The sequence below is a fragment of the Cydia pomonella genome, chromosome 10 (assembly GCF_033807575.1).
Source record: "Cydia pomonella isolate Wapato2018A chromosome 10, ilCydPomo1, whole genome shotgun sequence".
NCBI lineage: Eukaryota > Metazoa > Arthropoda > Insecta > Lepidoptera > Tortricidae > Cydia > Cydia pomonella.
Genome location: NC_084712.1, coordinates 17,945,659 through 17,971,253, shown reverse-complemented (window position 1 = coordinate 17,971,253; position 25,595 = coordinate 17,945,659). Strand labels below are relative to the sequence as shown.

Here is a 25,595-nt window from a genome sequence, read left to right as displayed (position 1 = left end):
CCTGCAAGAAAGATGGCTATTCAAATCTACACAACTTACATAGTTGGAGCAATGAAAATCCGCACTTGATGAGAGAAGACAAATCTCAGTATCAATTCAAGGTTAACTTATGGACGGGCATCTTAAATGGAAATGTAATTGGACCCTTTGAGTTACAAGGAAACCTTAATGGTGATGGCTATTTGACCTTTTTACAAAACGACTTGTCTGAATTATTAGAAGACGTGCCTTTACGTGATTTACAAAACATGTGGTTTCAAAATGATGGTTGCCCAGCTCACTATGCCCGTGCAGTGCGAGAATACTTAAACCAAGAGTATCCAGGGCGTTGGATCGGGCGCCTTGGTCCTATCTTGTGGCCACCCCGTTCGCCCGACCTGAACCCCCTGGACTTCTTCTACTGGGGCTGTCTTAAAGACAAAATCTACTCAAAACCCATAGCAACATTGGACGAGCTTCGCCAAAAAATCACACAAGCTGCGGATCATATCAATGGTAGAAGATATGCACGACGGATAAAACGATCATTTCTAAGGCGATGTCATGTCTGTATTAATGCCGGTGGCAGGCAATTTGAACATTTACTGTAGTATTAATAATGTAGTAAATGAATTTAAAAAAAGGAAAAAAAAATGTACCATTTCTTTGCATTTATTCAACATTTTTCAACAACAAAAATCCTTTTTTGGGTACAGTAAAAGTGATTACCGCCAACATTAAATAATGTCGATTCTTGTTTAAAAATTCGTTGTTTTTTTTTGTGACTAGGTTTCCTAAAGTATTATACCATTTTGGAATCTTGGTTAGTTGCGTCAACTTTTGAAAATAATTGCCGTAATGGTGTCGATACTATTTTTTTACACCATGATGATTGAAAGTGGACTGTAAGAAAAAATCTTTCAAAATTGTAGGGACAAAATGAATTTTGATTATTTTTTGTGTAAAAACTACATGTATTATGGTATTTTTAAGAACTGTGTTAGATAGCAGGGCTACTTAAGTTTCCTAAAACAAAAAAAAAACAGTAATATTTGAATGTGCCGGCTTATCGTTGAGTTTTGGGACACGTTGTATATTGCTATACAACCCGACGAGTTGTGCTAGCACGAGCTCCCCAATGTGAAATAGTTCAGGGGACGTACGGGAGAGAAAGAACGCTGAAACATGGCAGTATGATAACTGATTTAAAAAAATCTTGACGAGTGAGAGAAATTACGCTATGAATATGGAGCTTTTCTTTTCACTCAATACTCATCTGGTCAAGGCGGCCATGCGTGGCTGAAATTCTCCTCAATACGAAAAAAATGGAGGGTTATTCCAAGAGAGCGCTACTACGTAATATATGTATATATAACAACTTACTCGTCTAACGCCTAACCTAAATAAACATACTCGGAATAATATTTGAAGTTAAAGTACTGATACATTTATACCGTACCGAGGGCGCAGACGGGGTTTAAACTTTCAGACGTCGCAGACAAATTATTTGTGGTTCAAACGTAGACTAGGAAGGCTCGGAAATTGTAGTTTATGCTTCATTTGTTGTACCAATATGGCGAGAGAAATATGGAACGATTTAAGGAAGATACATGGATAAATACTAGCTGTAACGTAGTGTAAATATGTTACTGTGACTCACTCCGTAGATAAACCAGCGTAATGACAAACGGTTACACGGAGATGTGTGAAGCACGGTACTCGCGCAAGGCGATATTTCCTTATAACAAAATTAAGCAGAGGTCTCCATAACAATAGAGATATAAAATTGGATAACTTTTTATTACACAGATGTCGGGTTTTGCATTTAAGTACATAGTCCATCTCAGTATTGTTCACTAGTCTAGTACTTTGATTCTATTAGCTTTCCCATAAGTGGCCTCTATACCCTGGTCGATGCTGCCTCTGCGTACGTTGTATTAAGTCTTGTGAATAACACTCTTAACCCTTACATTCAACACTCTTACATTGAATTGTCAAAAGAGCCTCTATTTACCTGTTCGTGAGGAACTTGAGACTGATTTGGGCTACTTAGTGTAACTCTTACTGAGTGTAACATAAACTAGGAGCAGTTCCTAATGAATCTATACCTAAACCTGTTCAAAAAAGGGACTGGGAGGGTTGGTTTTTACAGCCAGCTGAAGACAGTATCGGCGACAAATACGTATAAGGAATTTATTCGTTTCACTTACAGATGTTATAAGTCTCGCAGCTATGTAAACATTGACGTATGCTATGGGAATTTTACGAGTTCCATTATTTTAGGCACAAAACTTTCATCAAAACGATACGAATACGACACATATCCTTAGATGTAGTATTGTGGCTTTATGTAGAGTTTTTACGTGCTGAAAAATGTAACCTAGTATAAATATCTGAGATCGAAGGATCATGCAGACGTGTGATGGACGAAAGATTTGTTTTGGCACGGATAACGCTATGTAATGCGTCGGCAATTTGCTGAAATACTGCTTGTACTAGGTACCTATATCCCTAATGCTGAAGGTAACTTTAAGTATGTGCAAAGACTTGTGACAAACATCCATGATTTGTGACAAAAAACCACTGCTTATAGTAACCCCGCCGAAAAGGAAATCAATAAAATGTGTCTAAGATTTGTATGTCTTATCCATAGATTGAAACGTCTATCAGCTATTTCCGCTGTTCTCATATGCACATAAAGCCGAAGTCCAGTAGTACTGTAACGGAAAAAAAATCGCCTATTATATAGCATTGGCATAAAAAATAATTCAAATCTATAAGGTCTTTTGTTACCTAATTTAAATTTAATGTAGTAAAATAGTACTCAACATATGTTTGACGTCGACAATTCCATAACAACCACTTGCAGTACGATCGCTTACGTCATTAAAAATAAATCCAGTGAACGGTCTATCTGTTGACAGTCTCACGATCGTAAATTTTTATCCTTTATTGATTTCTGCAATTACTCTTCAGTTGTCCAGTGCCTCGCTATTCTATCTGCAATGCAGAGAAAACTCCGGCCACCCACCCCTAGCCATCTGGACCAAACATTGCTTTGTAGTGTATATTGCTTTGCCAGACTTGTTACTCGTTTATTGATTTAGACTTACATTTTTCGCACATTAATTCATTGTTCGTTGTTTTTGTCTGGCAAGGAAAACAAATGAGATGAATTGTTATGTAAAGGTACTCCACAATCTGGAAGTTACAATGAAATAATAACCTTTCATTCATGTTATCGAGTAATTTCCCTATATTTAAGGGAAAATTCCCAATGCTACCAGAAATAAAATTGTATAATAAAATTTACCTATACCTTATCTAATTCCTTGCTCACTTACACCTTACGCCATTTCCGTCAATTCATATGTCTATACAAGTATACAGTATACATATTACTACAGGGCTTTTATTTTGTTTTAAAATGAACTAATCGGTTGTAAATATAGAACAGCAATGTTTTTAAACGGGCGGTGATATAATAGACGATTCCCATGAATACGAGTACGTCAATGGACCGTATATCTATGACTTCATTCACGTTTGTTTTCATAAAAGTGCCAAGTTGTCTAGAAAGTCCTGGAAATTGCTATTTATTTCTGTTTTATAACTACGCCACAATTTGTAAAATAATGAATGAAAGCGATTGTCTGTCTGATAACAAGCAAACAAGAATGTAACCTATACACTTTTGCAACGGAAAAGGAATTTAGGTTCTAGAATACTAGCGCTATGCTGACATACATTTACACATTGAAGTAAAGTTTTGTGGTTTACCTCGAGTTGGCGCCCGACTTTAACTTGTAGTATGCAGAATAAATATTCAAGCAGAATGCTACGTAACAGTACACTAACAGTCGTCAGAGCTCAATCCCGCAGTGCAGTTTTCTAGCAATTTTTAAGCCTTGCTCAATAATTATACCTTACTTTACTCCACCTCCTTGAAAAACGTGATCCACGATCTCGCCATCGCACACTTAGGTATAAATCTAAATATGAATGAAACCGTTGTACGGACGATATTTCGAGATACGATATCTGCGAGACACTAGGCAACACACTGACGATTTTACAGTGCTTATGTGCTTGCAATAGGGGGTATTACAGCTGGTAATTGTTTCACACGTTGCTCGTTGTATTGTACGATTGTATCGTCGATATGTATACTTTTCCGCCTTATTTCAACGCAGGAAGGTGCAATATTAGAAAAATATCGTTGACGTCGACGGTACTGTAAGAACCTACGTATGCAAAGGCTATTTCTAGAGCAGTCACGTCGTTGATATGTTCCATGCATTAAATAAATGTTTAAACGTACTCTTTACTATCTTTGATGAATTTATGTGGTGTAGATGCTAAGTCAATTTTGTGGTCTTAATAGGTCGAGCGATATAAAGGTTTTTATGAAATATTCAGTAATTGTTTTGATAAATCATACACTATTTTAAACCAAACATTGTTTATTCTTTGATTCAATCATAAACTGAGTCATTGCTAGCACAAATATTAAGTAACTGATTGTGTTATCTGATAGGGCATAAAGAATTCCTTGAATTTACTTCAACCTTTCCTCAAATTTATAGAACAACTTTTAAGTTTGTTTGTACGGTCGCGGAAATTGATTCTTTAGCAACTTGCGGTTCAAGTAAATTTGGCTGTACATACTTATGGTTAGAGCTGTCCATTGTAACGTGACACGTTAACTGCTAAAGAATCAATTTCCTCGACTGTACTATATGTTGAATTCCACAAATTTTCTCGTTTACATAACAAAATATGGCGAAGACACTTTCTTTTCTTCTTGCCATTTAGGTACAATTTATATGCTATTTTAATTGTGAAAGCTTCAGTATATGTTGGGTAGATTCAAAATTATTCTGAAATAGTCAATATTCTCAACTGCACTATTTAGTCTCTTAAGTCTAATTGCACCAAACCATTTGTAAACGTAATCATATATTTTAAATATACTTGATGACAGCTGCCGGCGCCATATTTAACGCAAATTACTCCGATTGCCTCAGACTAATCAATCGTTTCTTTAAACAGTTCCTTGAGTCGACATCTACATAATCGTTGTATAAAGCAGCAGGACAAAACTATTTAATAACCAATAATATCGAACAGGTGGTGCGAAGTGTCGCTTTACACGGACTCTTGCCTTGACTATATTCGCTGTCCCATTTATAATCCTCTAAAGAATTTAATACGCAGCGTTTTATACCGTTGCTCAATCAGGTCTGCATTAACAAATTGCAAACGACATGCGATTTAGACGTCGCCATATACGTCGACGTGATTGTGCCGTAAGTTATATGACGTCGGATCAAACCAATATGCCATTACTTATAATTGGCGGGCACATAAGGCGTTGGATTTTGTACATATGCTTATGTGGCAATCTTAGAGTGCAGTATATGGAAGCGGCTCAATATATCTTCTGCGTGGAAAAGAGCACAGCGATTAACATTTCTGCTTCACTGTGAGGTTTTTGCCGAATTCCTAAAAGGGCCGGCTAATCTGTGTGGATACATGGTAACCACTGTTGTGAAGAATTATCATCATTTCATCAAAGGTCCCGTTTCCGGGGACGGTTCCCGGACGGGGTACATTTTTTGCCTTGGCAAATCCGAGAAAAGCTGGACAAATGGCAATACCCAAGAAAAACGAAAACATACGTACCTATACTTTGGCATGCGTAGGTATAATTTGGCAGCCGGGCGAATTCTTTGAATCAGGATTTTAGGATGCACATTGCACATTACACATTGATGATCATTACAATATATTGTGTTTTTTGCAAAATTAAATATTGCATTAGGTACTCAGATAAAACTAATCTTATACTACCTCAGTTGAACAGGACAGAAAGGAATGGCAATAACCTAACAATTTTATTATGGTCATAACATTCAACCCGCTTATTACCATTAGCATTTCGTTATTGCAAATGTTTAGTCCCCAATGCGAATGATGCACTACGCGGCAGGCTCGACAAAGCATTATCCTCATCAGTATTATTCAGTATCACTATCCTTGCATAACCGCACAATCTATTTTCAAACCTGTAACCTCAAAAATACGGCCCATAATATCTTAGCACGTTGCTGAATATTGAACAAAACTTTAGCATAATCAGTTCTTGTCTTTGTCCCGTGATGTTGTTGAGAGACTTTAATTAATCGTTTTATTGCCTAGCGCGAAATGGAATGCTCTTCATTAGCAGTAGCTTTTAACGTCTCGAATTGAATCTGGCCAACTTTGTTAACGCGTGTTACGGGAGATTTTTTGTCTCGGTTCGTCTCTTTCATTCAGCAACTGATTGTTACGTTTCTTACACGACAAATGAAGACGGCTACATCTGTTGCGGAAGGCTTAGCGGCTAGATGGATTTTAACCACGTGTAGCTAAATTTATCTTAATTGTGGCATATGCCCTATTTGTTCTAGACGATTTTCTTTTTTGTCTTTTCCTATTCTTGCCCTGCCGTACCCTGCCAAATAGAAAAATAACGAGAGTATTATACGCCATCGCCAATCCAATAACACCGTACCTTCTTCATGAGTCTGGTAAATAACTTGCCTTTATCGTTCGCCTGAGTCCTATAACACCTTATCCCTTTCAACCTGTAATTACATATTCATTGCAATCTTCGTTACAACTTGTGCCATTATTGAAAGTAAAAGATTACGCGACTGATGATCCATCATTCTGTAGCAACTGACAATGAATGGTGAATAATGAAGAAACCGTACTCGTCAAAGCCATATGAGTAATTTCTCAAAATTTGGTCACGGATGTTCTCGTTACGACTCTTGTCACACCAAACCCGTAATGACGTGGCTTGTTAAGCTAGATAGCGGATTTGGTTTTAAATGCCTTCATATAACTTGTAAAATATCATGAAATCGGCTTACAACTGTTACATTCTAGTTATTTGTAGGTACTTTCTAAATTATGCCTCTTTCGTTCTTCTTCTTTTCGTTAAAAAAGCAGAATATTTAATATTACCAAATTGGTCCTTTCTAAACTAATCGGATCAGAGGCAACATACTGTTATTCATGCATTTAAAAAATCACGTAAACCTAATACGAACGTCCTTTGAAGTTAACATTGATATTTTAAATCTCATTAAAAGCTCCTGGCGCTAAAACATCAATAAATTTCTAGTTCTCACACGTGCAAGGATCTGATGAATAGATGATTCATTGACGATAGTATAAAAACAGTCAACATATGCACTTCATCCTCGATATTAATAGTCTATATACTGAGTCATATCCACTCTTGAGTACAAGCCTCACAGCAGCTCGGTAAATAAACAACCTCATTGGCCTTTAACAGGCGTCTAAACTTTCCAACTAACAAAAGGACATGTCAGCACGACTCACGCTCCGTCCATATGTCCAAACCTTATAAGGCCGTGTTTTAGCCATTTAGCCAACCATATGCTACAACACGTTGAGTAACCTGCACAAGATGGTGTAGAATTGATTAACTGTAAACGGCTTTGGTACGCAATCAACGCTCATTGAGGTCTTTAGGCTCATTTTTTTCGGAGTTTCTTGGCCTGACACGGGACTTTGGTGGCGCGAATGCTTTGAATATTGCATTCCGATTGGTAATTGCCGGTCTGGTGTCGGTTACAAGATGTAAATGGAAGTGTTGGTCGCATTGATTAACGCTAGGGAAACCCTAATACACAATATGAAACAGGCGCTCTGAGCTTAAGGAACATTATCGTCTTTTGCCTTATCTGCGTCATAAAAGGTTCCGCAGGCGTGCAATACTTCATGTGCATTGTTTTCCATGTTTTCCCACGACCGCTTCAGGTGTAAATAATTTTATTATAATGATGAAGCTTCCAATCCATTGAAACCATTTTTAAAGTCCTGCCAAATCCATATAAAGCAAGTCTCTATCTTAACACCATATCAAACATGTCCAAAACGATTTGCGAGATTATCGCGTTTACGATGAAAAGGTATAACAATTACGCACGGCAGTTCGCACAGAGTCACCCGGCTTGCGTAACCCTGCCGTACCTTAAATGGCATAAGTCGAGGGACCTTCAAGAAGTGGGTCGACGGTATTGCCATCTGGTTGGACTGGACAGGACACGAGGCTGTGACGTGTAATCGCCGTAACGGTACCACTCGACCGACCATCGGTTAATGATTGAAAATTCTTCAGGAATGTTGTCAGAAGGGTCAGTATGGCGATTCGACGCCATTTGTGAAGACTTATTAAGATTTCTACATTTCTTGAGAAGCATGTTTCGAATATGGCTATATCATTTGATCGGACGTTGGACCTCTGTGTAGTTGTACACTATTCAACGCCAAATAAACGTTGCGGATTATGCCTTAACTGCGTTTTAACGTAGGCATGACAGACAACGAGTTTTTTATAGTACGTCGGTGGCAAAGAAGCATACGGCCCGCCTGATGGTAAGCAGTCTCCGTCGCCTATGTACGCCAGCAACTCCAGAGGAGTTACATGCGCGTTGCCGACCCTAACACTCCGCACCCCCGTTAAGCTCTGGCAACCTTACTCACCGTAGGAACACAACACTATGAGTAGAGTCTATGGTTATTTAGCTCCGGTTTTCTGTAAGGTGGAATGACATCCGCTGTGCTGTGCCCTACCACACAAAGCAAGATGACATTCACAATGCCCATACCTCTCTTTTGGACGTAGTTTAAGGACGTACCCGGGTCCAATATCGAGTGTGCACAGTCCCTTAAAGCATGAAATTGACCTTCTACCTAACACATGAGATGCACTCTTTGTCTATTTTTGCTTGAGTATCGTGATGAGAATAAAAAAGCGTTACGGCCCGTATGATTGTAACCTCAGACCGTAGTACTAGTTACTACATCAGCTACATGCGAATTGTTAACCCTTATACTTTATACGGGGTATTCTGAAAAATATCAAGTGTACTATTTAAACTTTGTAGTGAAACAATAAGAGCAACAGCTGAACAATTTTCCAACTACTTTATCATAGGCACAAAATACTATATCAACATTAGATCAAGTCATAAATCTCTTCTACCAAACCTTAATTAGACTGAACCGTGGCTTAACGAAGCGCAGTACAGCCTTACGTAAACAAAATTATCTGATGGTTGTTCAGTTAGTTAAACAAATAGCGTAGCTCAGGGCGGATTGCTAACACACTAAACTGACCAACTCTATGCCTTACCCCTTTGCAATAAGACTTACGAATGGTCATTGAGCTGTGTCAAAAACGTAACGGACGCTAATTTGCAAAGAATTGATCGTTTGAATCGATTTCAATGATTCATGACATGGCCAGAAGCGGTAGGTGTGTTTTCGGCGTAATGGGTAACCATTTATTTGGTCCTACCGCGTCGTTGCTTAATATGCTGAAAGTGTCGGCGACAAAAGAACATTATGTCATGTCATAAAGATATTAAAGCCATGTCTAAATTAGGTATACTTCTGATAAAGATTTAAAGTATTTGTTTTTTGTTGCTTTAATGTATTATGTACAGTCTGTTCAAGTAAAATATGTCGATGTCGTGTGAGTAACATAATCTGGAGCTACTTTACCTTGGACAGACACAATCAAGCTTCTGGATACAGCCATATTGCTATACTAGCTTCTGCCTGCAATGGAATTTGCTTGGAATGATTATGATAATTGACAAAAACTATCCTATGTGCTTCCTTGGGCCTCAAACTATAAAACAAAGTTCATTAAACGTGAAAAGGTAAGATTATAGTAGGGATTTGTCCGATTCATAAGATAGTGGGACCTTACCACTGTAGGTACTTGGTGGCTGAAACGCATCGCACTCAAAGGTGCCTTTTGTCTGCGTCACGACTGAAATTAATCGCACCAAGGTGCATTTTGCCTAGCATTACAGGGTGGCTGACGTGCCAATCGCTTACGCTCCGTCGCGAATGAAACGCAACTGTGTCTGTCGCACTAATATGGAAGAGTGATAGAGAGAGATGACTACGCTACACTACGGAGCTTAAACGATAGGTAACACGTTGCCTACGCACCCTGAGAATTTCGAAGAACTTCCAAACAGGTTCCCACATCAAAATGGCGCTGTATTTTAAAAGCGTAAATATTTTAAAAAGGCAAATAAGAAACATTCTGGTCTTCCTCCATTACCTCCAGAATGCGGTCCCATCTCACGCGATGACATCACGCCGATATTACGTTTATTCATCCATTGTGCACGCGACACCTATTGTTTATACGCTATCACTCTTCCTATACGGTTTGTTATCAAACACGACCTTTGTTTTATATATGCGGGTGTTGCGCGCTTTCTCAGATTATGGAATATTATAATATGAGTTACAGCAACTGTAATGTCGGAATGTTAAGTCACACGGACCGGACCTGGTCGCCGACATACAATCGACGTGAGGAAATTACGCTCTCATAATACAAGAAAATTATAGGGAGTAAAAGTTTTACATACTTCTACTACTCGCTCTATTTTCTTATAACGATTTTTAGCAACGAAAGCTAGCGTATCTTAGAATATGTTAAAGCGCCTTTTTGGCCGTGGGTTCGTGTGACACTAGCTAATATACATACGCTACGCTAGTCTAGTAGTACGCTTGCCGCCCACAAGATATCTACTTTGTCCGAACCGAAGGATGTCTAAAGCTTAATAGCATTAATCCGCCTTTTGTACGTTCGTTAAAATTTCCAAGACTACGACCTCCTTTAACTCTAAGTAAAATAATTATTCTTTACTGCTCCACAAATGAAAACAAATTCAAAACAGGTGTACAATGTAAATAAAGGTTGCACAGGCGGTCTTATCGCTGTTGCATTGCGGTATTCGATTCGTTATCTTCTTGATTAGAATCTAAAAACGTAGTTATTTCTAGTACTTATGCACTGTGTTTTTATAACTCCGTTAATTTTAAGGGTGCATTCTTGCTTAAATTAAGTAGATTTTTTAGACACCAATATTTTGATTAGCTCTATTTTGAAGATAATCAATAACTACACCTAATCAATGACGACCTAGTGGGTAGTGACCCTGCCTATGAAGCCGATGGTCCTAGATAGGTCATAGATATTTGTTCTCGAGTCATGGGTGTTTTCTATATATTTAAGTATTTATGAATATTTATATATTATATATATCGTTGTTTAAGTACCCACAACACAAGCCTTATTGAGCTTACTGCGGGACTTGTGTGCTTCCAATTTGTGTAAGAATGTCCTATAATATTTATTTATTTAAAACCTAATTTTATTTTATAAAGCCCTTAATATATACAAGCGTGTATACTTGCCAATCTTGCCATAGGGCCTGTTTCAATAATGATTAATTAGTGTTTAGTACGAATTCATATATCTGCTACTAATCGTAAGTACTATCTCGGACTATCGATGTTCGAAATGAAGTTGATATGTCATAGTTTTCATTGTTTAGTTAGGCTAAATAATTATAATGCCTGTGTTACAACAACGCTATATGCAGCATTTAAATGTTTTGTATGAAAAGTAAAAAAAATCTAATGTATGAACTCAGTCGTACGGCGAAGTTAAAGGAATTGAATAAAAACACCGTGTATGTATATTACGGTAACGATATCATTGACTATCCATTTATTCTTGCACGTTAATTATTTTATTTCTATTTTTCAGGTAAGTTCCCGGTAATTTCTGCTTAAATAAGAAGCCATGGTTACAACCGGTGAGATCTTAATACGTATTTTAAAGGACTACAAAGTAACATTATACAATACAGCTGTAATTTGTAAATATATATAGTGTTGTAGTCATATAACGTGTAGAGTGTGCGAAAAGAGAAGAGTCGTGGAATGGGAATCAATACATTTTATGACTCGTCTCTTTCCGCACAGACTCTATATATATGTAACAATGAGAGCCTTTACACATGAACGTTTTAGCGGCGGTTTCATACAAACTGAATGCTGCTTTCGATTTTGTATACCGTATATCTAAAGATTACAGCAACAATGCAAGAAAATCACAAAAGCTTTACAAAGGCTTTTCAGTTTGTGGATTATATTCTTCTAATATAAAAAACGAAAGCGACGTCCTTCTGTTCCTACAAGAAAAGGATATCAAAACGAACGGCCGTTTAAACTCTTAAATTATAACTCTAGTCATTTCAGATGCTAATCTAAGCACTCAAGCTACGAGATAATAATTCAAATATCCGTCTCTTCTACATGATTTTTATTATTTTATTGGCTCCTAATATTGAGGTTTCACGTTATCCGAGGTAACACGAAGCAAGGAACTAACCGGTTGTGGTACCGTTCGGTTTCGGGTAATGGGTCACAGGAACTGTTGGGTTTTAATTGAACTACCTTTTTTGTAGATTCCACTTGATTTAAGGAGCTGAATGAGGATATCGTTACAAGGAAGATGAATGTAGCTGTTTGGAGTTCTCTACTCAGAATACTCAGATTGTTTTTATTATTTATAACACAGAAACATATAACATTTCTTTTAGAAAGCATATACAGTCAAATTTAGGTTACATGTTTGAATACAGATGTTTCCATAAGAGTATCTCACGACGAACACAGAATACCATTATTGCATGTATTGGTTACTTTTTGTCAAGAGAGATGAGTAATTTTACTAAGTATTTATTTTTTTGTCTTTTAGGTAAGCATATTCCATCCTAGACTGCATCGTCACTTACCATCAGGGGAGATTGTGGTCAAATACCTTTTCCTAATAAAAAACATAAATAAAACGTTTAATACTTCGGCGTTGTACCACTTGTACCTGAATTCATGTTTTTCAAATAATAATTGAACAAATATCTTGAGTTCATACGTGATCTCTTTCAATAGTTCCACTACAATACTTAACTAACTTTGATTGTCAGAGTACTTAGCTACCTATCTATTAGTGGCTTTCACGATGTTTAATCAAGTCATTATGACACATACACATGGTAATGTTATGATCACCTGTAGTTAAGATCGGAACGACTATAATTATCTCTCTGAAATCAACTAGCTCACATCTGGTTGATCTGGTTATCGATTGAAACTCCACTTTAGCAAGCACTTAGTTCTACAGTTATATAGTTTACTAGTTCAATAAATCAGTAATAGGTCATTTTTGAAACCATTTAGATAATAGGTAGTATTTGGGAAGATAATGCATCTTTTTGTTTTTTTAATACATAGTCGTACCTAATCGAATTGATTGTTTTCTGAACTGATTTGCTGGGATAGACGCTACGTCCAAACGGCCGTATTCCCTGACTGCCCTGACACGACCTTGGCCTTTTTAAGAGGAAAAAGGATTAGTTATGAACAGATGTTACACCTCTTGGTCAGGTCAGACCCTATCATATGGAATAATTATTCGATTAGATCAATAGCTGGTACGTATGTAAAAAAACAAGGTAAGTCTATGACAAATTCATGAATCTTCCGTTACTTCAGTTTGTTCCCTCTTGATTACTCGCAAATCATTGTCTCGGTTATACTGTGGTGCCGCCTCTTTTGTAATTGCTCTTTATATAACGTTCTGTAGTTCCGTTATTCACGTTATTGCAATGGCGCGCGTTGGTCATTGTCGTCTGGTTCTGTAACAGGGTCGGAGGTTGACCGGCTTTGTTCTTAATGTAACCTCATTACGTTTTTTCTTTACAAACTAACCAGTGAGCCTCACCTAATAGTATGTGCTGATGATAGAGCCAAAGATTTTAACCCTTAAGATGGAAGTATTTGCCACTCCTTGGTGATGATGAATGGCGAAGATGGAACCACGAGTAGCAAGCTTGTTCAATTCCTTTACGATTTATTTTTGGTTACATCTTTTGAATTGTGATAAACAAGTATGTTTCATTTTTTAGCTTTTCGATTTTCTTTTTTATACATGTTATAAACTCCTTTATAAAGGGCAGTAGTTATCAAATATGACATGTTCTGAAACTTTAAATACTACTGCTAATCATACGACGGACAATCCCACCCGTTCGGAATTTAAATCAACGCGCCCAACCAATTTAAATTGCTAGCCAGTAATAGTCTTTTTAACATACTTTGTTCTATTTTAGTCCTAATATCTTGGCAATAAGAACTCCTGACTTAGAGATTGTTAAATACCCAACCGCAAACGTAAGAAGGTGCGCCAAGGACATTACTTAACGTTTAGCTGGTTGTTTCAACGTTTTTTTCGACCAGTTCGTGCGGTGATCCTGGCTCCCCCCTTCCCGGCACCCCCCAATGTCCTCACGAGACCAAGGTCGGTGCTCCAACGCGGTCCAAATTATTTTTTTTATATTTCGAGTGACAATATGGCTGTTTAATACCGGATATTTGGAAGTGCCAGTGAATTTGCGAGCTTACATTCATTTGGATTACTGTTGTTTTTCTCTCTCAATAAGACGTTTTTTATTGAGGTTCAGTTCGTTCTTGGAATGCGATGTGTATGTTTGAGCACTTACATGGTTTGATTATTTGATAAACCTAAGACGCCAAGAATAAAAACTAAGAAAATGTTGATTTTGAGGATTTTGGTTTATTTCATATTCCTCCTTCGATTTCTACGAAATCTACTTAAAATGTTTCGGGCCATTAGTGGTTGTTTTAGCTTTCAGTTATTTTTGTGCAGTAGGACATATCATATTTCATATCATATCATTTATTCCATTGAATCATGTTCATTTGTACATTTTGGTCATATTATTGATGTTCCAACTAAAAGTAATTTTCTAGCATCCACGTATCATCGTCAACATTGATTTTGGACCTTCAAATAATTCAGATTGCAATCCTTGTCCAGGAAAATGTGCTTAGGCTAACGATTTTGGAAGTTGTCAAATTTGGGAACTGATGTAATTATATGGAATTATACCAATGTGCAATATGACGAATAAATAGCAATTTACATTTGAATATGACTTGTCTTAGTGGCGGAGGGAAGTCTGGCGGAAGATTCTGGGGCCTATTTCAGATATGTAGATTATTAAGAAGAATTAGTAGCGTAGGAAGAATTGGTAGCTAGAAGAGCTGGTTACGGTTCCCAATATAATTGGCGAGATCAGAGCCACACGACTCCGCTGGCTCGGTCACCTGGAGAGGATCGTGCTGTGAAAAGAGCCCGGGTGGAAAACGTCCGTCTGGGCGTCCCAGATACCGCTGGAGTGATGAAGTCCTAATAAAAAACCTGTCCGCCCTCAGATTACCCAACTGGCGTAAAGTGGCGCAGGATAGGGCAGAGTGGCGCTCTCTTGTGTCAGAGGCTAAGATCCTGTTTGGGTCACTGAGCCAGTGAAGTAAGTATATGACTTGTAAAATGGCCAATTTTGGAAAACAACGAAATCGGAATGTGGCATATCTAGGTATTAGTTTTTTCCTATTATTTTTTTATTTATTTATTTTGATTACCTATACATTTTCATCAGCGTGCATAAGGCAGCTCGTTAATAATAACAATTATTAACCAAGGAAAATCAACTTTAGCTCCATTGCCGGTAACTATGGATTGTATTCATCTGTTCGAGCGTTCATTCTCTCAAAACGCGACGGCTATTAAATTCCTGTGGTTACAGATTAATCATACATTTTTCCGCATTAGCATGTATGTGACCAGGCCATAACTATGTTCATTTAAAATTTAAATTACTTTAATGTTTATTGCTTTTAAAATTGGAAATGTGGTTATTTTTGTAGTTACTACTTGATTTGTTATCAACTGAACTATCAAAATTTAATTAAATATCAATAAACGAAAATAAATTGCTTGTCATTGGAGACGAAAACTGATCTCGAACTCTGAATTGAAAAAAATCTAAATGTGTGACCCCTTCAACAGGGTTACAAAGCGTAAATCTTTTCCCGTCATCTTGACGTACACAAATATTACCATCTTAAAAATTGTCTTAAAGCTACTAATAATGTTACACTACGCGTTTAATTGAATAGTAACGTTATAATTTAATAATCTTACGGGGTGAACGACCGCACCAAAATGTGCGAGTGTCATTGTGTGGGACAACAGGATAATTGAACGATTATTACAAGCCGGTGCCGTTGATTTAGTGAACGATTTATTGAAAGTTACTTCCATAGGAGATCTGTGGACCGGTTGATTCTAACCGGTGACGTAGCAATTAATACAGTCTGGCGAGCAGCGAGAATTTAATCTCATGATTCTACTTAGCTTTGCATTTGGTTACAGTCGATATGCAGAACATATTTTACTTTGGCTATTATTCAGAATTACTTATGGTAGAAAAAAAGTTCATCCATCCAAAAACGGAAATGTCATAATTAATTATTAATAAATAAGTTTAAATGTAGCCGCTTAGGTCAAACCTATGACGGAGATTATAAAATTTATTTGTAAGTAATTGATAGATTTTTATAGGAATCCAAAATTCGAAATAGTTGACGGAATATTATTTGCACAGATTTCTCGAACTATTTGTAGGTTTATTAATCGGTGCGAAGTATATTTCAACAACTACATTTTATTTCTCTTCACTGTGACTTAAGTTTCGAACAAGATTTATATTAGTAACTTAGTATTCTAGTGAAGAGAATACTTACTTTACTTTTATTTTGTTTCGCCCGGTTTCGGCTATCAGCGTATTATTAATAAAACTTGGCTAACCTTTGTTACATTACACAAACACAAATGTCAGAATGATATGTGAGAGAAACGATTATCAAGGGCTTGTTAGACTTCACGGGCGTTTATGAATAACACCATTAGTCTTTAATTTAAATACATTAGCAATAACAAGAGCGTCGACATACAGTAAGACACGGGCCTGCTTGATTACGTATTTTTTATCCATGTCAATAGACTCGCCTGTAACCACGTGTAAGATTAGAATCTTCTCGCATTGTGCTATTTGTGCTGACAGATACACAATTAAATGTCCAATGGACCGATGGTAAACTTGTTTACAAGCTTTTATTTAAATTTCAATATTCCTAGGTAAGTATAGGTCTATTTACTATTTTCGATTTTGATTTTTTTCACAAATAAGCTTACAGTCCAATAAACGAAGGCGCTTATAAGTAATGTTATTATAATTAGTATAATTATATGATATGTCACACTTACACTATGAGAATTACATGTCAACCTTACAAAAACAATTTAATTATATAATATTATGTCAATAAAGTAAATAAATATGAATGATAATCAATTAAATTAAGTTAAATTCAAAAATGCCTTTAATAATTTGGCAAGATGCATGATAAAAAATGTCAACGTCAGGCAATCACAGAGACATCATTCAACAGAGCGATAGCTCTTGCAGAGGGAGCGTTTGCGGCCCAGCGCGTGCGCCTCACCGGGCACGCGAACAGGCGCCGGCGCCGCCGCGACACCACCGCCGGCGGCACAGACAGACCTATTCTTTATAGTGCAGATAGATTCGCGACTTGGTTATTATTTATTTATTTAGTTTATTTCTCATAAAGGTACATAACATTGTGACACCACTTTATTCCTCGCCAAACTGCGGTCGCAGTTTGTTGGCGAGATAGCGCTCATTTATACATTTTAATATCTATGCTATGCACTTATACTAAGCTTAGGTACTATGTGTAAAGCGAACACGCAAGCTTTTATGAATATAAAACCAAACAATAACCAAATAGTCACTGGTACTTTAACCACTAATTCAGATTATTTTCAAAGCAGTATTATTATGGTAAATTTTCCAGTTGCGTAGTAGCTCATAGTAATACTTAGCGGTTCCGTGGAGCAAGAGTTGGGTGTATTAGGGATGGGGTGGGAGAAGGTTACCCAAGCTGCCCAGGACCGGAGTCAGTGGAAGAATATGATTCGAGCCCTACACCCCAGCAGGAGGTAACAGGATTAAAAGAAGAAGAAATATAGGTTTGGCGGTTGGTGAAGAAGTTGCTTGGTATTTATAAAGACTGGTGACAACATTGTCAACATGTGATGACATCGAGCTGATCTGACAATAAAGACCGAAGGCGGCCATTGGAACTCTGATAAAACAACGCACCTTCATTGTAACTTTACATAAGCGATGGGATGGCATACCTTTAACTTGAGTCTCACAAAATAATTACACATCCAAGTATGCTTTGAATCCCCCAAGCACTATAACCCTCTGTCATCACGTAACATCAATATCGCTTACAAAGAGATGCTTCAAACTTACAACTACTTAGTCTAGACGCATCACCTTTATAGGACTAGGATGCAGTATTTTAACAACGTCAATACTTTTCTATATCAAAACAAATTTCAGTCTTGTTCCTTTCATGTAAGGTTCATAATTGACGAAATCGTTTTGCTGGAAAATGATGCCTGTGTTTGTTTAATTATGGACTTTATTGCTTGGGAATTGGGTGTTTTGTTAATGCTAGTATGTTCCTGTAGGAATTATTCCTGTATTTGATAGCTGCGGTTGGCATCCAGCCAGTGTTAGGCATCATTCCAATAGTTAGCCGAGCAACGAGACAATGCTTAAGGATAACCAGAAGAAAGTTCTCCTGTTAATAGTGATTCCAAAATCATTGTCAAAACTAGACTTCTTTTCAACTTGTTAAACACTTGAGACCTCTGTACTGTCTTAATTATTTACAGATGTGCAAGCAAAAGCTGAAGAAGTTCTCAGTTTCAGGATAATTTCATAAGAACTTATCCTTCCCATTGAGGCGGAGACAAGGACGTGTAGGAATGAACTAATGACATTGGTTGATTCCCACGCGTCTCGCTCATCTCCTCCTCAGTGGACAGCCTAAGACTTGAGTTCTTACAACTTTAGTGCGCATAATATTGAAGATCGCTCGTGCCGCAGACTAAATAATAGTACTACCCTACAGAAAGGAAGCTTCCTAGAAAACTGAAGTTTGACAGCGATTCAGGGACGAACCATGTTGTCCCTTTCTAATGTATGGTATGACACTATCCCTTCGGCTATTTAGGGTTGTCAAAATTCAGGTGATTATCTTATCTGTGGTTATGCACGCAAAGGAACGTAAAGTTTTGCCAACCCTAATAATTGCTCGCAGCAACGCTGAGCCGAGGAGCCGAGAACACCCGAACGCTGAAGTTTCCTCCCCACTGCTCGTGCTTCCCGTTGGAATACATAGCCTTGCGTTTACTTCAAGGTGCATATTGACTGTTTAGCGGTCGTAAAACGTGTGATGTTAGCTTCAGTAGGGATAAGCACTAATTCATATTCTGGATGATCTGTGAAGCTTTTAGACCGTATACAATTATAAGTACATTAAGAAATGTCCGCCGTTATTTGTTGTTCTAGGAGTTTTTTTTTATTTAGAAGCTTTATTGACATAATATAGGGTTGTTGTCATTCGACGTCAGTTCTGACGAAGATTGCGAGTATTGGGACATTTTAACTCAACTGTAGGGCTAAGATGGTCCGCTTTTTATCCTGTCACGTTCTGTCAAGTATGTAAGCGCGAAAGTGACGGGCATAGTGACAGGTAATAAAAATGGTACCATGCTGCCACCGCTGGACACCAGTAAGTAGTTAAAACATTGACAAATCTAAGAGTCTAAACATTGACGAGTTGTGGCGTTAGACTGTACTGGTACTCCATTCTTATTACCCGTAAGGCCTGTCATTACTCATTAGATATATGTCAATGGTTGCAAAATTTGAAACAAACATGTTACGAATATTTTTGAAACTTATTGTAGAAATGGCTCTTCTAAGTTTTTGCGGTAGGCCAGTGCGACTTCGATTTGCCTGATTAATAATGTCGAAAAGCCTGTTTTAAACCCCGAAATCATTAGAAAAGTCATAGCAACTGATGCAAAAAATACCCAAAATGTTCTAACGAATGATTCTATTTACATCCACAACAATCAACCTCTAACCGATGACTCATTTTAACGGTCGTCCTAACCTTGTAAAAGTAAATGTCATATGTCTCACTACATCATAATGTAGTTAAGACCATTTTGTTTAGAGCACATGTCGTTTTTTTACATATTTCTAATAAAGTCGACATGCGCACGAGCTGTGTGTGAATTATTGTCATAGTAATGGATCTGTATTTTAATCGGTTAACTAACCATTACGATAACAATATTAGTGTGGCTGCTTATATCTAAACAGGTCTTCGCTTTTGAATGTTTATTGCACCTTAGATAAGTTAAAAAAAAAACTCAAATTTCGTTACCTAAAATGAATTTTGCGAGGTTTGTTGTTTTGACTGTTACGTTGATATGCGTCTATTTTTTACAATTTTGATTATATGACGCTTCGAGTGTAGGTATCAGCGTTTTTGAAGGGAGAAATACTAGTTCAGGGATCATGCAGTAGAAAGGATTTTACAAATAATTCAGAATTATCTACACACGACGTTAGATAGAATAACAAACGATTGACGATAATGACATAAGTAATTAGTTTTGTTGGGCAAGGTGCACGCGATTTCTACTTTTATTTCTTAATTAGAATTTTGAATAATTATGTAGAGTGCCACTTACGGAATATTACAAACTCAGCGAAAATGACGAACCTCAAATTTCGTTGCATGTGTGTATGCAAATAACACAATATCAACAGTCTGGAACAGAAGGATTGCCCACTATGATACAAATATCTTTCACTATAGCGCTGAAGGCAACCGAAACGCTGTTTCATGAATTTCACGATCTATTATCAGATTATCACGAACATGAGCCTGATGACAAAAATACTAATATAAACTTAACTTTTATTTAATTATACTTTTCATTTATACCTTAACCGTGCACCTCAGATAACAACCCACTCCATGTTGGATACGTAATAGACCGCGATCTTGATATGGTGACGTCATCAAATTAGTGCCGAGATGAGGCCCTTAGGGTATCATGATTTGATTGGACATGCTGACGGGCCTGTAATGTGCCTGGTCAATTTGTGAGCATGACAGATGAGGCAGAGGCGAGTTATAAATACGCGTAGGTTGAAGGAAGATAAGCTGTTAAAAAAAAACGAGTTTATATATGTTACGTAGCTATTTAGATATTAGTAAACATGGCAGATGAAAAGTATTTGACATAATGTTCTTGAAAAATGAATTTTGTGTAAAAATGAGAACGTTTCATATTTAATTGACGTGTTTTCCATTGATCATTTCAGTGGAATTCGCCGAAGTGCTCTACTTCTAGTATATTCAGTAAAACCACGTATTTCACAAAGGATAGTATACTAAAATAAATTACATAATTACATAAATTTTAAAATTTTCCGATTTATTCAACATACATGCACGTATAAGTATAATATTCATACTACCATGTACACGGTGTTTTATTTTAATCCGTTAATTTCACTTCCTGAGCTTGAATTAAGTAACTTTCTCAAAGAAACCTATTCTAATTAACTTTATTTTGGAGATAATCAGTGATTTATTTTTATCTGTTAAGGCCCCTACGAGCATGTTTATAGATTTGCTATTAAAATGAACTATGCCATTCGATTTCCTTAAATATTCTACCCCGAAGTTAACGGAGTTAAAAAAAAAACATCGTGTATATCCTACTCACCACCATTAAAACTATTAAACATAGAAGTTTCTTATTTGTAAAATACCACGTTTATTTCTTAGACAGACTAATGACGTTCGGTCAAAAAGGAAACTGCATTCACCAAACTTGAAATGCATTGATTACTGTAAATTTCCCAATAAAGCATCGGTGGCTCGCATCTAATTAGAAGGCTGGCTTTATGCTGATGTGAATTGAATTATTGTTTTCCTCCGAACACGAGTCAATGCACTGCACCTAACGATAGGGTTGTTGCTGTTCGTCGTTTAATAATGAATATAAAGAAACAATATGGCGCCGTTTAATATTTAATATAGACACGTCGAAATTTATTATGATTATATTGTAGTATGTTGATATATTTATATTATGCCGATTTAAAATAGAACTACTTCATGTTGTTGTTTAAGTAAATGAGGTTGTGATGTAGGTTTAATGTATTAAAACTGTTGGAGCAATATTACCTAGTGGGGAGCTAAGTATTTAGGCAGATTTTATGGTATTCTTTTCTATAAATAAGTATAATGAGAGACTTCCTGTTACTATAGGTATTTATTTTGTTACGAGATTACAATAGTTATTGTCAAAGTAGTGCCAATATTAAATTAAGTATCTATATTAACACAGAAAAATAGATATTTTATATAATACATTCTTATTAAAAAAACTCGAGAACGTGATGAAATGATCACAACAATGGATGAAAGGTACTTAAAAATATTTTCTACTTTCGAGTTAGAGAGTACGAACTTGCTTAGCTTTTTTCAAATGTATCTTTCATTGCTAAAAATACTGAAAAGCAGTCTATATTGCGTGTACTTCGCCGGTATTCAACAAGTTCGTGTATATTTATGCTGCATCAATTTACCGCACGAATGTAAACAACTGGGTCATTCGTTTCTTACACTTTAAAGTAACAAAGGCGTTCGTCGTTCGATAACTTGTATATACGTATCTCTCAAGAACTCTGTCAAGTACTATTACGGTGTGAATAAACAGAGTTGAATAATTAAAGCGCACTGTGTAACAGACAAGATCCTTTTCCTAAAAATAGGTATAATATTTTCTGGGAAACAAGTACACAAAAACAGGTGTGTTTGTTTATGGGCAGTTTACGGAACCCTGAAACACTTAGCGCAATATCGTTCTTTAAAGTGTTTTTATTGTCTCTTAAACAAGCTGACTTATAGTTTTTGGCAACCCTAAATGAGCGGTCGTTAGCCAAAATGCCAACATGTTAAACGTGGTCAATGTACTGAGGGTATCTGCTTCGACGTTCGGGATTTTGCTGCTGTCTTTCTCACTTGATCTTTGACCACCGTTAGAGTGAGTGAGAGAGATGTTCCGAATTCTGGTTTCCAAGGATGTTCGAAAATGAGGTCGACCTCATATAACCCTTTGAGCAATCTGATAATGAGGTAAATAAAGCTGGCGCAAATAACTTAGTTGACGAACACCTCTTGGTGTTTATGTTTTCCTGGTAATTTTTACTTAATTTACATTAAAAAGTGTTTTGATATACTCTTCATTTTTTGGCAAGGTTTCTTGACTTGTGAGCTTAGTTAGGATGGGCTGTATCTAGAATAATCTGGATTGTGCTAGTGTTAATAGTGTTGGCAAAGAAAGGCTCAAAAGTCCCTGAAGTTACATTTATATTTGGCTATTAAGCCTCCTGGGCGCGTAGACAAGATGCCAATCGTTAACGCTCCGTAGCGAACGAAACGCAACTGTCTCTGTCGCACTAATATGGAAGAGTGATACAGAGAGATTACTACGCTACGCTACGGAGCGTGAACGATTGACATCTTGTATACACGCCCTGAGTTTTAAACTTTATAGCGACTTTCAGTCTTATGTACCATTGTTACCTAGAGTACACTTCTAGCGAAGATTCTAAGTTTTTATAACAATTTTCAAGACACATTGGGTATTGTATGCAAAGGCACCATAGGGCTTAACATAACAATATTTCAAATAGATATATTTGTATTATGACTCGACTCGTCATAATTACCAATGACCCCAATAAAATAACAAGAAATAAGCATTTTAAGTAACTAAGTCGCCAACTAAAACTGATCACGTACACAAAACCTCATTTCTAAAGGTTTTGCGTAATGGAATGACTAAGGTTTTTGCGTTTCTCGAGAAATATGCATTGAGGTGAATAACAATTTAATTAGATTCAACACAAACCTTGCGGTTTAGGTACCGATTCATTATGTTTTAATTAGAAACAAATGTTACTAATTTTGTAGGAATAGAAATGCTTAGTGATGAGTCGAATATTTACGATGAACCCGTTTTAGCACTAATGAAAATAATAATATTAAAAAAAGGATTGTGATTAATAAAGGGTATCTTTAATGCACCTTGTAATCATTATTTTCGAACTACACGTTGGTACTTCTTCCGCTACCAGAGTAGTTTGTTTTGTTTTAAACGTTTTTATAAGTTTTTTTTTTTCATATAGCCCAACCACACTAATATCATATCAAGCCAAGTGCTCAATCAAGTATGGCGCTCCTGTGGGTTTAATATGTATGCATTGTCAGATTGTCACTCCTAAGTCTCTACAACTTAACGTGGTCGAGGTCTACCAAAACACTGTTCTGTCCAAAGGTTGAATACAGTATCCAACTCTCCTACATCTACTCAAGCATGGTTTCATTTTCATGAATGGAATAACATGGTTTATCTTTATGACGAGACAGGACAGGCCATTAGAAAGAGCCATCATAACCTTCTTCACTCACTATGTCCTTTTTCATTTAATGAATTGCACAAACGAGAGATTTTAGATAATTCAAAGAAGGAAGGCTTCATTCACATACCTAACTTGAAGTGAGTCACGGTCCGTGGCCCAAGGAGCGATAGGCTGGAAATTTGATATGTGAATCATGCGTTTACATTGTTCTGCGGTGATATGGGGTGCGTGGAATGTCCATCGCTGAGAAAAAGTAGCTCGTGTGTCATTATTGCTCATAAAATGATAAAGATGTTGATTTAAATAGATTACACATGCTGAATAAACTTAACATGATTTTTTGCCCTCAAAGTTGGATTAGACGTAGTAAATTTCGTAAACAGACTGAGAGAGACCTATTTCTATAAGTGTGATTATACTAAAAATCGGCCACTTAGTAATGATATGATTCTAACTGGCTTATTCTATGTGCTGCTCATTGATTGCTATTAATATTAAACCTTTGAGGGCTCCATCGCCGCTCCATTTGAATATAACAAGAAATTTATTACGTGAGTTGATAATCCTGTTTTAAGAAAGATCTGTCTGAAGACGAGAAACAGATCTTTGAACATCTACCCCCTTATTCATAAACGTCTACTAAAGTTACGATGCCGCTAATAATCGTTTGGCCCTTTCCATCATACCAATATGATATTAGCGGCATCGTAACTTTAGTAGACGTTTATGAATAAGGGGGTTAGTATTTATCTTCTCTTTGATCATCTAGTCATTAAGGCCCGTCTCTACGTTGCTAAAAGTCTACAACGCTCTGCTACTATGTAGTTGTTTGTATCATATATTAGGATAGGTCCTCTCATTTAATTTTCTTTTTCTTTTAGTTTTAAATACTGACATTCAGTCATCACCCATCTAACGTAGCATTCCAGATGAAATCAATGTTGATTTGTTAGTTAGTCTTCATCAGCCGTATCAAATCGCAAATGCATCTTAGTATGCGATCAGTAGGTCGGATGGCAATTGACGTTGATTTCTAATTTCTCCGCGTGTGGTCCAGTGATTTGCCCAGAACTGTCAACGTCCATCAACCGGCCCTTATCGGTTTGACTACTGGTCTTATTATTGATTCGATCATTAAAGTTATTACTCTGCTCATTAAATTAGTTTTTATGTTATTGCATAGTTTTATACTTACAATAAAAATAAATCTATTGTGGAGGCTTGAATTATGAAGAGACTTCATGGGCATATCGTTAGTCTAGACTACGTAATAACTTTAGTTCATCGAGGAAACACCGATGTTGTTAAGACTTACGCCATATAAGCTTAGCGTGTGGAAACCTATTTCCTAATGGGCCATAGTCTGCAAGGCTCGCCGAAGACGTTAAGCCT

The 25,595-nt window shown here is 36.8% G+C and overlaps 1 protein-coding gene across 3 annotated transcripts in view; it reads left to right on the top strand.

The window, feature by feature from the left end:
* The window catches only part of LOC133522315 (myosin heavy chain, non-muscle), a gene marked incomplete in the record, with an annotated part of 83,045 nt that overhangs the window by 10,991 nt on the left and 46,459 nt on the right, over window positions 1-25,595 (top strand).